General features: G+C 41.5%; 1 long non-coding RNA gene across 1 annotated transcript in view; it reads left to right on the top strand.

The window, feature by feature from the left end:
* The window catches only part of LOC117810012, a 156,674-nt gene that overhangs the window by 96,152 nt on the left and 46,557 nt on the right, over positions 1 to 13,965 (top strand). The window contains exon 9 of the long non-coding RNA XR_004630664.1: positions 2,382 to 2,502. This is a non-coding gene — a long non-coding RNA (uncharacterized LOC117810012). The remainder of the gene's footprint in view (positions 1 to 2,381; positions 2,503 to 13,965) is intronic.

The following is a 13,965-nucleotide window of genomic DNA, read 5'->3' as shown; positions in this document are numbered from 1 at the left end:
TTTATCAACTCTAAGAAAATGTCAACTGGAATAAAAATTGTGGGTTTATTTGTGGGTTGGGCCATCCCAGCCGCTCTTAATACTTTAGGTGCAGAACATCAAACATACAGCCATGAAATACTTTTTGACAAACATTCAAACTGAATAAAAAGGGTCAAGCACTCAGTGCTTTTCTTTGGATTGTTATATATTTGCTTTTTTGACAAACATGGAGTTTTAAAAATTAGTTTGTTCTAAAGTTTTTTGCTCAGATAGTTTTTTGGGGGGGTCAGTTCTACATTGCAGTTATAAGGGGAAAGGTCCACAGAGGCTTCATCCTCAAGCTCTTAACTTGAGGCTGTTTAATACTCCAGTGGGATTTAGATGGCTACTGTGTAGTTGTGTTACATGAGGCCATCACCTATATGTGCTCATGGTTTCTGATTTGTTTATTCCTCTTTGCCGGTCTCTTCATTAAACGTGATGAACAGTTATTGCAAACTGGCTCTGGTCAAGAAGTGACAGCGGATTAGTTACACATAAAAAAAACATTCTGAGCTTGTTTACGTGTATTTCACATCTGACTAGTCAAAATGTACCAGCAAAGCTTCTGAATGAACAATTGTTTTTTTTCCTCTTAGCTTTAACAGAGATTTAGCTAAAAAGATAAACCACTTTAGTTCAATTTTTTGGAAGGGACTGATATCTATTTCTCCATTTAACTGCTGTCTTCATGCTGGCATAGCTAACCATCTCGAGGCATTATATTTAAAAGACAGATTTGACAGAGAATTTATTCACTTTTTATAATTCAGCAAGAAAGTTTAAAGGCTTGAGATTCCAACACAGAAAACAGAAAACATATAGACGGCCAACCAATAGAAAGATCTAGAGACTCAGGATCAGGTAACTTTATTTCTACCCGTAGGTAGATTGGTTCTGCAGCCATTCAGATATTAGATCATGACGTACAGAGTTACAAAACAGATTCAACATGAACAAACCACTTTTAAGGGCTAATCATACAACAATCAAACAATTAAAACTATAAAAATCACCTGAAAAAATAAAAAGATCTGGACTTCAGTACCACTCAGCTGTGGTAAAGACCTTCCTGGGTTGTACAGGGCCAGTATAGGACACAGAACAACAGGAGCAGGGTGAGATAAACACAGTCCAGTCTGATAATGTGTGAACTCACCTTCATAACATCACAGTAACAGGTTATGATTTTCTTTAAGATATTATTTAGGGAGGATTTGCTGCTGAAACAAGTAAAAATCTGTACACAGTGTGAATCAAAGTAGGAAGTTGGACTAAGTTTCATATCTGGACATGAATCCGTCACTCAGAGTCAAATCTAATGCAGTATGTAAAGAGCTGATGCCTGAAAATGAACAATTCGACACATATTGCTATTAGCCTGACAAACTGTAGGCCACCTCAACCCTGCTATGGTTGTTGTGGTTTATAACTCAGAACTACTGTAGTTGTGTTAATAATTACAGTTTAAAAAAAGGAAACAACGGTATATCTGCAGCTTTGTATACAAGCCACATCACCAACTGTTCTTAAGAATGTATCTGTAATTATTATTATCTGTCTACCCATGTATATTCAGTGCATTACTGCTTTCAGTTCAATGCATATTACCTTTACAACAACACTATATTATCAATATTCACGGTGTTGTTGCAGGCATGTGTATATGTTTGGCAGAATACAGTAGAGGTTTTTATTTTGATTTTATTCATACAAATGTGTGTGTGTGTGCGTGTGTGCATGCGTGCGTGCGTGCGTGCGTGTGTGTGTGTGTGTGTGTGTGTGTGTGTGTGTGTTTTGGAAGGGGGGGAGCGGGCACATGTTGTTGTCTGTTTTTTCTCTCCTCTGTCTCTGTGTCACCTTTGTTGACTTTGTCTCTCTCCTTCTGCAATGCTGTGCTCTCCGCTTTAATGACGCATATATCCTATCTGCAGTCACTGCCTAATCCTAGCAGCGCTGGCTCAGGAACAGATTACTGCTTCCAGACACCAGAGGAGAGAGGAGCAGAGCAGGGTGGGGGTTGTGGGGTAGAAAGAGATGCCTCAGTGATACAATATGGAGAGAGATCGAGGGGGGCAGCAGATGCATGTGAATGTGCACACAGGAGTCATATTTACAGCAGAAACAGACACCTATATAAAAGTATTTGACTATGTCTTCCTCTTGTTCTTTTCTGATTCGTCCTCATTTTCATTAACCTATTTAATTAGAAATGAGCCGTTCAATTCAAAATGTGTTTGCCCAAGTCAAACCAATAAGACGTGCAATGGAAAGCTGAGTCATTTCTTATGTAGGAAGAGGAAATATAAATGGACACTGTATATGTTACTGATCGCTCCTCTTTCTTCTCTTCAATCCAGACTGAAGAGACGATCCAGCTGCTACATGCAGAGTTGTACAACATGGCTGCTTCAATCAGCAGGTACAATGCTTCCAACTGCTCAGCCCTCAGCCAACAGAACCTCACAGTGATTTTACAAGGTAAAGCACTCTCCATAGCGGATCAATAAAGTCTTGTGTTATTGTTGCATTTTGTTCACATTATTATTCCCTTTGTAGGATCACATTTTTTTATATATATTTATTCTTTGCTCAGCTAGTTCCAGACACCCTCTGGCCTGCTAGGCTATTTTTTTTCTTCTTACAAAACACGGTAAACATGTTCTGTATAGTCAGCTGTTACTTAGCACTCCATCATGTGCTTCCTTATACAACCAATTTTGAGGGTTATTCAGGAAACAGTATGAAAGTATGGGCATAATAGCAGCTTTAAAGTGTAGGTAAGCATTCCCTCTTCTGAACATAGTTATCTTGTGTTCAATTAGAGCTTCTTGCACTCTGAGGTGTAAGTAATTGGGGATGGAGTGGTTGTTTCTGTCCAGCGGGCTGCTGTCATCGCACCAGCTGCCCACCGAGTACATGACTTTTAGGACCAAATGATTGCTAATAAAACATTTGATTGAGAGGAGGAAAGAGTGAGGGCCATAAACAGGCTGGATTCTGCCCTTTAATTTCCCCATCTACAGAGAATTGCTTTTGCTGTGCTGCAGAGTAGGTCCCACACACAAGCAGTTTAGTTGTCTGCCCAAGGACTGAAATTTAATTTAGCCTGTGTGCTGTGAGCGTGGGTGTGCGTGTGTGTGTGTGTGTGTGCGTGTGTGTGTGTGTGTGTGTGTGTGTGTGTGTGTGTGTGTGTCGTAAACGTGTATGTGCGTGTGTGCGCATGCGTCTGTTAGTCCTCCAGTCTTTGTCTGTGCCTGTGTGTCTGTCTGTATGAGTCAGTTCGAAATCCCTTTGTGAGCAAAAACTGGCTTTGCATGAACTGCATATGTAAGAGTTTATGCTGCAGTGTTTGAGTGTGCATGCTGTATTTCCCTATCTCTGTATTTTGTGCTTTCCAATTCTCTGGTGACTTAATGGTTCTACACTGCCTGCTTGTAACACTACCATTTACACTGTCTGCTTGTACTGAGCATTTATTTGCTCTGGACACTGCTCATTATTTTCTGGGTATTAATGCTGTATTGTGTTGTATAGCCATTGATGTGTTATTACTGTGTTAACCTGTAAACCATAAAAAATGCCCCTGGTTACAGTTAGCATCATTTGTTCCTTGTGGAAAACTTCTGGGAAGTAATTTTGTGTTGTGTGTATTTTGATTGCATGTTTAGAAAATACAGCTTCCAAAATGTTTAATATTGTTTTCAGTGGGCTGGTTAGTAATGTAATTTCTTGTGTGTGTGTGTGTTTACGGTGCTGGTTTCTGATGAAAGCCTGGTGCAGACGCATATATCAGAGCTCCAGCACTAATAAAAGGCCAGCAAGCTGTGCTCCTCTCCTTCTGGGAACAGCACTGCTTTTTACTGCTTCTCTGACAGCAAGATAAAGTGCCCTTCCAATTAGAAAAATATTTGGCCACATACCTACCAACAGCAATCCTGGCTTTTTATTTTTCATGCCATTTGATCAGGAATCCTTGCTATTTTTACTGTGTGCTTTCTTATCATCATGTCCTGGGTATGCACATGTAAGCGTGCACCCCACTGCTGAACCATATTCCTGTATAATGATATACTGTGGTTTTATTTTGTGTCTCTCTTCTCATTTGGTCTCTCATAAAGGTAGGTCTGTGTACAGTTGTGCTTTGGTTTGTGGGTGAGAAAGAATATATTTTTGGGTTTTGCATGAGAAGAGTTCTGCTGCTGTGTATGCTTGGCTGGATGTAACTCTTGTTACCTCTGTCGTACTGTATGTATATGCCTCAAACAGGGGTGTGTGTATATATGCTTAACTGCTGATGTTTTAGTCCCTATCTCTGTTTAAGAATACTGTAGATGTTTTTTTTCTCCCTTTTTTTCAGAGAGTGCATTAAAATTAAATTCTCTCTTGTTGTTTTGAAAAGAGGCACACGTAAAAAATAATTGGCTGTAGGAGAGAACAAAGGGCTGGCTCCTCTCTCCTCCCTGCACACCCCAGCCAGGCATTAATATCAAGCCTGCTGCATTGTTCTGCCGTCTGCAGCCATCCCCCTAGCCAGACACTCAGCTCTGGAGAAGTCACTTTTAATGTCTGATAATCAAGGTGAATTTTCAAAAAGCTGCCATTTTCAAATGATGGTGTATATATTATGTGTGGATGGGAGTTCAGGAACAGAGGAGCTCTGTTGGTGAGAGAGAGTTTCAGCCATGCAAAGTGAAAGAGAGACACCCAATGGCCACAGAGAGAACTGCAAGCTGATTTGAGTCCTAATCAGAATTCTGTGAAGGGCATGAGCCAGCTGGAAAGCGGTGTCGTTTCCAGAAATTTCCTGATAATTTGCTTTGTTTTCGATAAACATGTTTCTTTGTTTGGATGTAACTTGAACGTGAGTTCCTACTCTACTCTACACTGTCCAATATTGCAGTATCTGTAATTGTCTCCCGTGGCTGTTGGATGTCAGGAGAATGTATTTCTAGTACAGAAGCTGCCTGCTGTTGCCTCTTGCTGAAGGGAGCTCTTGTGCAGCATTATTGGGGAATCAGGCACCTAGCAGCAGAGCAGTGGAGCTCCATTTCCCTGCTACAGGGCACAGACTCATCTTCCTCTTGCTCCTCCCACATCCCTTCATCCCCCACCACTAGGTATGATTATTTCTCCTCCGCTCCACCGCACCATTATATTCCAGGTCTGCAGTTACCCCTCCCTGCTGTCATTTTTCATGGCATGTTTTTTGCCCGTGTGCAGCACTGCACATTTGCTCTGTGCCTTTGCAATATGTTAAGGAGGTGAATATATGCAGTGTGCAGAATGTAATAAGTATATATTTATTTTCTTTGCTGGTGATTTACTGGTTTTTCCGGTGCTTGAGAAAAAAGGCCAGCTCTTGCCATGTATCTTAACAAACATGACTGCTGTGTATGCACTTGCCTCCAAGGCGTTTTACTCACCAGGGAAACAAAATTATACATCTGAGTCAGACTGGTTGTTTTACGTGCTGTGACTGTAAAAACCTGCTTGTTATTTTGGGGTGTAAACCCTGCTAACATCAGTTGGGTAAATTTATGATTGTATATGTGACATTGCTTCATTACAGATAACAGTTTTAGATACAGCTTTGCAGCGATAGCAGTGTGGATAGATGATCAGACAGAGTGAATTATTGGTCTATTGTTTGCACTTAAAATGCGCTTGTGATAACAGACAACAAGCAAGGCAGCCAGCCCTCAACAGCACAGGTTATTCACAGTCCTGTGCCTGCCTCCCAGTAGACCTGCAAAAAACACAGGCATGATAAGGGTCTCCAAATCAAAACGCAAATACGCACCACAAACACAGGGCTCGAATTGACATCGTACTCAGAGGGGAAGTAGATGTAACCCTGTGAACAGTAGGATCTAAATGGATTGTGTGCTGGGAGCAGCACGGTGCACAAGTCTCCCTCTGTGAGGCTTTCACAGTAGGACTCTGGCAGACTTGCATAACAGACAATAGAGAAATGATAAATATTCTTTAAGATGCACCGCAAGATTTTTTTTATTGTGACCGTGACCACCTGAGCAGTGAATCCCAGAATAGTCCTGGATTTATGGTCGTAAGTTCAAAAGCATCAACAAAAATGAAGAGATGATGAAGATATTGTGAGCTACAGCGGTTAAAACAGAATCAGGAAGTCTGCTGCAGAGATTTGAAGATTATTTTTCAATAATGTTCCCTTGTTTGCCGTTGATTGTTTGATTTGAGGTTGGGTTTTTTTTGTGTTGTTGTATAAATTGAATTCATGTGCCAGTTTAATGCAATGTTAGACACTCACAAATTTACAACCCATTTTTAGATTGCATCTCTGATAAGGCCATTCTTTAGTTTCCTATATTTTCTTCTGTATATATGTACTACAGACGTACAGATTTCAACGCGTTAACTCTGGTTTTGTTTGTGATCAGTAGTTTTGTTTACATCCTATAAGTAGAGAATCTGTCCCTTGCCTGTGGGCTGCACTGCAGATCATATCAAACCCTTTCTTCTGTGAAGAACGACTTAGTGAGTTCTGGCAGCTCCATATTGTATTGTCATATCTGTCACTGTAACAACTGCAAATAAGGAGGCTCAAATTCCATCCTTTTGTGTTGATTCATAAAAATGTACAAAAAAAGAATACATCTCGGGGCTTTCTTTGCTTGTTCATTCTCCCGCACTCTGCACCTGATACCTGGTGCGGTGCCTTGATGTAACATTGTTTATAGATAACTTGGTTTTGCCTTCAGTGTGATTGCATAATAACCAAGCATTCAAATGTCTCAGTGCTTTATTTTGTTCCCCAGCAGTTGTAGTGGCAGTGTTTTTTTTTTCTTCCCTCTCTGGTTGGAGGGCATACTTTCAAAGTGTGGATCTCAGCTGTGGTGCAGAATAAAGACAGAGAAAGGAGGAGGAGAGGGCCACAGGCGTTCTGATGAAAGGATGTGCAGGGAATCTGGAGTGTGGAGAGAAAGGGAGCGTTTTGCCAGTCCAGTCTGGCAGAGCAAGTCTGGCTCCTTGCCAGTCTGGGCACTGTGCCCACGAGGAGGCAGTGTGTGGCTAGCACTGACTGTAGCACAGAGAGTGACGCATCAACAGCAAGGGAGAGACTGAGATTGTGTGTCTGCGTCTGTGAGAGGGGTCTGATGGCTGACTGGCAGGAGAGGTTTAGTCTGCATTTGCATGTGAAGTGGCCAGGTAGTGATACAGCAGGAGAGTGGAGAACAGCAGAGAGAGGGGGGATATTTTCTGGGCAGTGTTATGTCACCAGCTGTGCTTCTGATCACAGTGTATACATTTGAATACAAGTAATGCTATCAAAACTTTCACTTCAAATTGTATCCTGTTTTTACAAATGAGTAGTGGATGGAAGAGTTTGCACAGTTCATTTATTTATCCGTTTGTTGTTTTATTTAATCATGCACTTGATTGTTGCTGTTAATTGCTTTGTCTATTGTTTCTTTATGCAGCGCCTCAGTAAATACTTTCTCCATGGGACGCAAATGTTATCTTTCTGCTTCGTATGCATTTACATATTGTTTGCCTTTTTACACATTATCTCTCTCTTCCTACCTCTGTCTCTCTCTTTCTGTTCTTCTCTTTGTATCCTTAAAATATTCTGCACACCCCTCAGCAGTTCCGCATGGCAGACAGCCCTAATATAATCTGTGTGTCTGAATTCTAATTTATACCGTCAGGATAAATAAATAGTCTGCAGTTAATTATGGGAAGCCGGCTCCTGGCTTTGCCCCGGTGATTTATGAAGTGCACGTAGGCATTCTGCAACGCATTTTTCTTAATTTATTTTTAATCTGTCTTTCAATTAATTTTACTGCAAACGTCTTAATGATGGCAGAGGGCTGCGTTAATGAGGCCGCCGAGGTGAAATGAACAAGCACTCACCCCTGTGGGGCTGAAGTGAGAGGCTTTGAGGATGGGGGTCATACAAAGGGTGCACAGCAGTCATAAAGGTTCGGTCCCTGTTGTTCATGCCCTGGCATCTCTTACCCCAGATCTGTTGAGTGTTTCAAACATGTCAAGGAAACAGTTGTTGTGAGGGAAATTCACATTTTCTTGTTCTTTTGTTACCGTTTGTTTCATGATGTTCAGCAAAGGTTTTGTGTGCCTTTGACTTACTCCAGTGAAAACAATACAATGCATTGTTAGCTGTTCTCAGTGATTGTCATCTTCACACCCACCATCACTTTTTTAAAGCTGGTTCATTAAGGGAAGTGTCACTCTGATTTTGAACCAGCCCATATTTCCAGTGATTTTGACACTGGGATTTTCCAGTTCACGCTTCTCGTTGGCTACTCTCAAACTGAGCACATGGATAAAAGTTATTCTCTCTGTGGAATTAAATAAGGATATGTTAATTTTCCTTTTTTTGTGGCTGATGACTTTAAAGTTGAGTGAAACCTGTAGCCTGGCTGTTTGCTGACTGTCCAACTTATGTAAGTGGAACTCAGGTGTTGCTGCTCCTTTTTGTCTGCAAGCTTGCATAGATTCACAATCCAATGCTTACAAAGTCTTTGTCCCTGTGTGTCCTGACTCGTGGTCCTCCAGGGGGAGGAAGAGAAAGCCGCAGACTCTGCCTCACAGACAAGAAAATTCCTCACATGATTAGAAGCATTTTATCCATCGTTTCACCCCCTCTCAAATTAGACCAATGTCTCTTCTGTACTTGTTATGCACCATCGTTTTCTGCCAATTAGCATGGAGCGTGGTTGTCTCAGCGCTGGAAGGGCCTGGTGTGGGGTAAGCAGGAAGGCAATGTAACCGTGGTGGTCAGCTACCAGACAGCTCACATCAGCCTACCCCATTAGGGACATCCGCACACAGCTCTCTGCATCAGGATGCTCTCATTTACCGCCTCCACATCTAGCCATTTATCTCTCTTTCCTCCGCTCTCACTGGCTTCTCTCTCTCTCTCTCTCTCTCCTCTCTCTCTCTCTCTCTCTCTCTCTCTCTCTCTCTCTCTCTCTCTCTCTCTCTCTTTTTAATTTTCCTCTCAAAAACAGATCCCACATTAAGCAGCCGAGCATGGCTGGCTGCAGCGCCTCTCCTCAAAGAGCAAAGGAATGATTTAATTTCTCCTCCTCTCTGTGTCTGTGGCCTCCTCTCCCAGCTCATACACAGATCATTACACACAGAGGCCTCATTTTCATCTCCCTGTGAGGGCACATGCAGGGCTTTAACTAGTCAGCCACGCCATGGCCATTGCTGACGATCAATACCTGTGGTCAGGACGGAGCACGCAGCGCTTCCTAAATAGGCCCTGCAGGTCCAGCCATAAAACACCTAAGAGGCCATACATGCCACCCCATAAATCGCCCCTTTTTTTTCTCTGGCTTTCATTCTTATGAAGGAGTGAGGGGAGCTGAGCCTATCTTGGACTGGTTACCCATTGAGCTGATAATGATGAGTAAGAGGTCATGACACTATCTAGAAAATACTGCTAAAGTAAAGATTTGGGGCAAGAGTTCACTGCAAATGAGTCTGTTGGTGTGAGAATGTGATGGGAACAGGTTTGGAGCGGTATTTTGTGTTGTTTTGATAAGAACCATACTTTAGAATTGGGATGGTTCCACCGCCATTGATTTTTCAGGACCAATACCAATACAGATTATTTTTAGTTCCTAGTATTTGGAACTGACATGCATTTATCAAAAATCTTTTTGTCAAAATTTAGAATTTGGATAATTACAAACTCTGACACAAGACTTATTTTAAACGTCTTTAGCAAATGGAAACTTTCAACATCATATTCATGAGTTAACAGCGAACCAGTTACCCTTATGGTACATTTACATCACACATTCATATGACGTCTAGCCAAACAGGAAGTGTTATGGGTGGTACACATAGACTGTGTAAATAATAGACGTAGTATCCGTGACGTCACCCATCTGTTCTTGAGAGCTGTTTTGAAGCCAATCGACGGCGGCAGCCATATTGGAAATGCAGAACTCAACCAGGCAGAGTGTGACATAAAGGGGCGGAGTTTGAGACTCCTAGCCAACAGCTATGTGCTCCCGCCTGTCAGTCAAGACAGTCATGTCCTTAGTTTTTGGGCAAAAACTTGTAATCTTAATATCTTCTGAACCATTGCGTTAGAAAAAAATACCCCCTTACAGTGTGTGCCGATAGAGAAATTAGCTACGTAGAGCCAAGCCTTTTTTTTTAACCAGGCTGTAAACATGTTTATTAATGCTGCAAAGATCGTCTTTTTGAATTGGTTTGCATGTGGTTTCCCGTGTTTCTGCAGTCAGTCTCAAGCGGATACTCGATGAATTGCAGTTTATAACACTTGCACATGGGCTTCATATTTTGAGACTGGAGGTTGCCGCTTGGTGGTACATTAGGTGGGACAGAGTGGTGACTAAAAACAGACCTGGAGCCAGCAGTGGAGCCAAAGTAGTGCTCTTCTTTATTTGCCAATCTTATCTGTGGTCGGTAAAATAAAATAAAATTGGACAAATGCTGAATATAGTGGACAAAAGCCAATCAAGTGGTTGACCCCTGGATAAAATGTGTGTACCATTTTAATATATGGTAACATTGAAAACACCTCTGTTTTTCCTAACACAACAAAACATAAAAACAGCTAATTTATTGGCATGTGAAATGTTGTATGTCACACAACATTTGAAGTACGTACAGTAGTTTGTAATCTTCTAAAACACCAGGGCCTGAGGAAATGGTTTAATTTAAACAGTAAACCTACAACCGAGAAGCGCTAATGAGATTTTACTCAGTTGGAACCTAAATGAAAGTGAGATAAGCTCAGAGGAATAGTCACTGCAAGTTTTTCTGTATGGATAGGTCCCTGTTTGGTTTGTGGATTGCGGGACTGGAATCAGTGATATATGGACCAGATGAACGTTAGCCTGGGGGTTGGTAGGCAGAGACAGAAAAATGGATGTGTTTCTCATCTTGCCTTCGCCTCCAAGGCTCTCAGCTGGCCTGATCCCTACATTAAACAAACAGATAGCCAACAACTTTAATTACCTTTGCATCCAGTCGCTCTCCCCATCCACCACTCCCCACTACGTTTGTGCAAATGAAAGAAAGAGAGGGATGGAAGGAAGAGAGGCATAATTACTTATTTTACTGGAGTGCGGCAGAATGCCTTTTGCCAAATGACTCTAATTCCAAATGGTTAACAAGATTTTTCTTTTTAATAGAGCTGAATCCATGTGACAGCAAATTGCTTTCCTATTTGGGGCCTTAATGGCTTTTTATACTTTGCACTTCCAATAAGCAGTAAACTCGGAAATTAATATTGCACACTGTGTTATGATGCAAATGGGAGCGAGATAGGAGAGCACAAACCTCTGATTAGATCCGTAATTGCTCTGGTGGGATGATTTTTTCCGTTTGTTTGAGCTTATTTATTTATTTGTATAATTTCTGTCCACACGCTTCCTTCCAACATCATTATCAGTGGCACATCTGCATTGCCGTATGTTGTATTTCACTTTTGAATGACTTTTAATCAGTTGTTATAGGAGATAAACATATTCAAAAATTCTAACAGAGAGTGATTTGTGTAGCTCTCCACCATGCTGCCACTGAGTTTTTCTCTTTTGCTTTGAATTAATCGAGTCGCTGAACTAAGTAGCTTCTAGAGTACATCTTCAATTAGACTTTGTCTTCTGATTAGGACCAATAAAAAGACTGAATGGCCAGTTTTTGCTCATCTCTGGTTCGAGAGTAGATTTGTTGTTCGAGTCTGCTGTTGACTGGCACAGTTGTATCCCATCTCTCCTCCAGTACGAGCAGGCACATTCTGAAAAGATATATTTGTGCAAGGTGTTCCTTAATTAACTTTTGATCCAAGTCATTTCATTTCCAATTCCATTTTACACATTCTCAAATATTAATCCATGTCTATGCATAAGGTATTGTATTCATAATAAGGGGATCACTGAGTGGGACACAGTTCACGCGGCACATATAGGTACAGAGGTTATCGGTGAACGGCACACGGATCAGAAAGAATGCTTTTTTTTTTTTAAAGCTGTCAGAAACAACATCACTAACAGCACTTTGGGAAGATGAGCCTTTCTCGCATGTCGCTCAACTATACCAGGCAATGCAATCACATTTGATAGTCATGTTTATTTGCCTGTTCTTACCATAGACTGTATAAAATATGGACTTAGTATCCGTGACGTCACCCATCTGTTTCTGAAGCACTGTTTTGAGGCCAATGCTGCTGTCGAGCCAGTGTGACGTAAAGAGGCAGAGTTTGAGCCTCCTAGCCAACAGCTACAGTGTTCCCACAGGCAGCTGTGCCTCTCATTGGAAGATTTGTTATCTCAATATCTTTGAAATTGATGCGTTATAATAAAAATTCAACCCCCTCACGGTGTGAGCCGATCGAGAAATGAGCTATCCAGACGACACTCGTCTTTTGTACCAGGCTGTAAACATGTTTATTTCTGCTGTACAGATTGTCTTTTCCCATTGAAGTGTATGTGACTTACGGTACTTCCGGAGCCAGCCTCAAGCGGATCCTCGGTGAACTGCAGCTTTTAGCACTTATGCATTGAACTCGTATTTTTAGACCGGACGTTGCTGCTTGGTTCTTACATTATCTGTGTTGTGTTTTTTTTATGCCGTACTTGTGTGACCCGCTTTGTGCTCACCTCTTCTTGGTGTTGTAGTATTATCTGAAGCGTCATTGGATGCATTCTGTGTGTGTTCACCACTCGAGGGCTATTTGTAAAATATGGGTTGAAAATGTCCCATGTTTTTTGTGGCTGAAAGGTTTGGTTTTGGCTGCACGAAGCAGACGGCCAGCCTGACCATCAGACACAAATAGTAAATAAATTCAGCCAGATTGGACGGCAATTGCAGCCAGCAATTGAGGTTAAGTGGCCTTTGCTGGGCCTGAACAACAGTTCAGCCAGATATATTGGTCACATGACCATACACACATTTAGTCTGATTCTTTGGCTATATCACCATGGCAACCCTTCATTTCTTCATAGCACGCACCCATTCCACCTGTCATTCTGGTAATTGGCTCTGAAATTTCTATATATTGTCATGATGATCATAATAAGACGATATTTATGAACTGAGCAGTGACAGGCAAGTGTAGGGAAACGGTGAAAAAAAACGGCACTTTCATTAGGCAGGAATATTAATATTATTTTAGGGACTAATAAAGCTTGTTCTCCTTGTTTTCACAGGTTGCTACTCGTGTGCATGAGCCACACTAGAGAGAAAGTCTGAGTTTCGATTTGGTTTTAATTGGGTCACCCTCTCCTCTTCTCGCTCCCCTCATGAAGTCTTTCCGTTGAACTTAGCTTAATTAGACCTACGAGATTGTGACACTACCAGAAACACATTATATCTGCTCTGCCTCCGTTTCCATTGATGTTCTGTTTTTAGAAGTATTGATAAGACAAGCTATGTAATGACATTTGCTATACTGCTGTAGTCATTAACAGCCTTCGACCAGTGATAGACTGCAGAGCAGCACACAGAGAAATAGATAAAAGGTTTTATGGAAATAAAAGATGGTTTCTAAAGGTGGAGATATGGAGGCCTAATGACTTGTTGTGCCAGCTGCACCTCATTACCAAGGTCACTGGCATCAGGACCAGCTGAGATCTGCTAAGTGGTCTATAGCCTTTAAAATGGCCATGAGGCCTTTCCATCAGTAATGCACTCAGTGACACCATAAACTCTGTGAAATGCATAACAGACTCATATTTCCCTCGCATTATCCTCATTTAAACCGGTTTCCTACCAGGAAACTGAACATGTGTGCAGGCTGCATTAACATGATGGCTGCATGTTTATATTACACAGGGTTGTAGAATACATTTCCTTGCTTTGCCATGGAGGCTGACGGGTAATTATTGACTGTGAAATGTGAAATGTTATGTTTTCTCTTGGAATACTTATTTTCTCACGCATCAGCAGCATGTGCAACTT

Source organism: Notolabrus celidotus, chromosome 3 (assembly GCF_009762535.1).
Source record: "Notolabrus celidotus isolate fNotCel1 chromosome 3, fNotCel1.pri, whole genome shotgun sequence".
Taxonomy (NCBI): Eukaryota; Metazoa; Chordata; class Actinopteri; order Labriformes; family Labridae; genus Notolabrus; species Notolabrus celidotus.
This window is presented reverse-complemented; position numbering and strand designations above follow the sequence as displayed.